At 30.9% G+C, this 1,654-nt stretch overlaps 1 protein-coding gene across 1 annotated transcript in view; it reads right to left on the bottom strand.

Annotated features, from left to right (window-relative positions):
• The window catches only part of LOC125833615 (uncharacterized), a 182,522-nt gene that overhangs the window by 124,621 nt on the left and 56,247 nt on the right, over positions 1-1,654 (bottom strand). The gene's annotated exons all lie outside the window — the stretch shown is intronic.

Raw genomic sequence — 1,654 nt, 5'->3', positions numbered from 1 at the left:
GTGTTATAGTAGTTGGAATGTTGGGGAAAAGACGCGTAATTTGTCTAATGTACAAATTGGTACATCTAGTTACACGATTTTACAATGTCGGTCTCTGTACTTACTAATGTAACAAATATATCTATTCTAAATCCGCTAAATTCCTAAATAGTCCCTCAAAATTGGAATTAATATTCTTAATGTTTCTATTTTGAATTTAACATATAAAATATATTTATATATAAAAAATTATTTGCGGTTATTTTGGTTCAATTTTATTTTACTTTGATTTCAGTGGGATTATGAATTTACATTATTCAAAACAATAATTTTACTTTAAAATCTAATAATAAATTCGATTACATAAATATAATTTATTTGTTTTCGAATTTGTTAGTTTTGACACCCCTCCTACTCGTAGCCTTTTATGGCATATCGAAATGCTTACTTCCTAGATTAATTTGATACAACACATTTTCATGTATCATAAGGAAAACCTCCCAAGATGAGATTTGGGAACATACCTATCATGGTCTCTTTAATTAATTAATCAATCCTTTTAAATTTTTCAACGTAAAGATCCCTAAAAACACAAAAATCGAAAGTGGGGTATGCTTAAATATAGATACATGTATAAATAAGATTATCAAGCTTCCAATTCGTAAACACACTCGTTATATAATTGAATAAATATATAATTGACTTACGTCTTCAATATGCAAATGTGTTTGTCAGTTGTCACTCAATGAAAAGAACGTCCTAAAAAATTTGATGTGTGATATCTTAAGCCTTGAGATTGGATTCACATGTATCCATTATCTAGTGATACTATAATGCCTATCCCCTTAACTAAAAGCTTCACGGTCAAGCATGCACTAGAAATGGAATTAGGAAGCAATTTCCTCTTCATGAGCCTTAAGGACTCGAATTTAAATTAGTTGGGATAGTAAATTGTACTATAGATACCAAATAATTAAACCCAAAAAAGAAGAGGTAAAACTTAATTAATTAAAGTAAAGATAGAGCTCATCATATATAATTTAGAAAGTGTGAGGCTTCCTAGCTAGACTTAGTAGGTGTTTGGCCATGAGATGATTAAAACTTGTCATTTATCAGACTTTCTTGGGTCGAAATGGGGTAAGGGAGGTTAGTAGATTAGCTTACCAACTGCGCTTATCCCTCTAAATAATCTTGATTAGGTAATCTTAACCTTAATTAAGGAGTTTTGATACCTATAAAGAAAAAGCTACATTGAACTAGTAATCAAATACTTGAAAAAGGAACAAGAGAGCTCGTGTTGGTGTTGTCCGGTTTGGATATTGCACGTAAATAAGCATTGGTAATTAGTATGAATTATGATGGGGTGATGCTTGTTAATTATATGGTCTAAACCGTAAGGGATCATTTGGTACTATATCCCTTCCAACTTGGTACTACTATTTTATCCCATCTTTCGGATGAAATAAATTAGTTCAGAAATTAAAATCACGCAACTATAATTCTGAATAATTTAGTCTGCGAACCAAACGATCCAAATAATATAAGAACATTTCTAGCTAGAACACTATAGTGGGTGGGTGGGGAGGCATGTTTTTGATGACTCTTGGCGACAAATTTGTTCTTACTAGTCACAATATGAAAGATCTAGCTTGAACAATATATTTGACATAGTTCT

Source organism: Solanum verrucosum, unplaced genomic scaffold (assembly GCF_900185275.1).
Source record: "Solanum verrucosum unplaced genomic scaffold, falcon-dt-bn FXZP01000307.1, whole genome shotgun sequence".
NCBI lineage: Eukaryota > Viridiplantae > Streptophyta > Magnoliopsida > Solanales > Solanaceae > Solanum > Solanum verrucosum.
The sequence above is the reverse complement of the archived record's forward strand: the minus strand, read 5'-3'. Positions and strand labels throughout refer to the sequence as shown.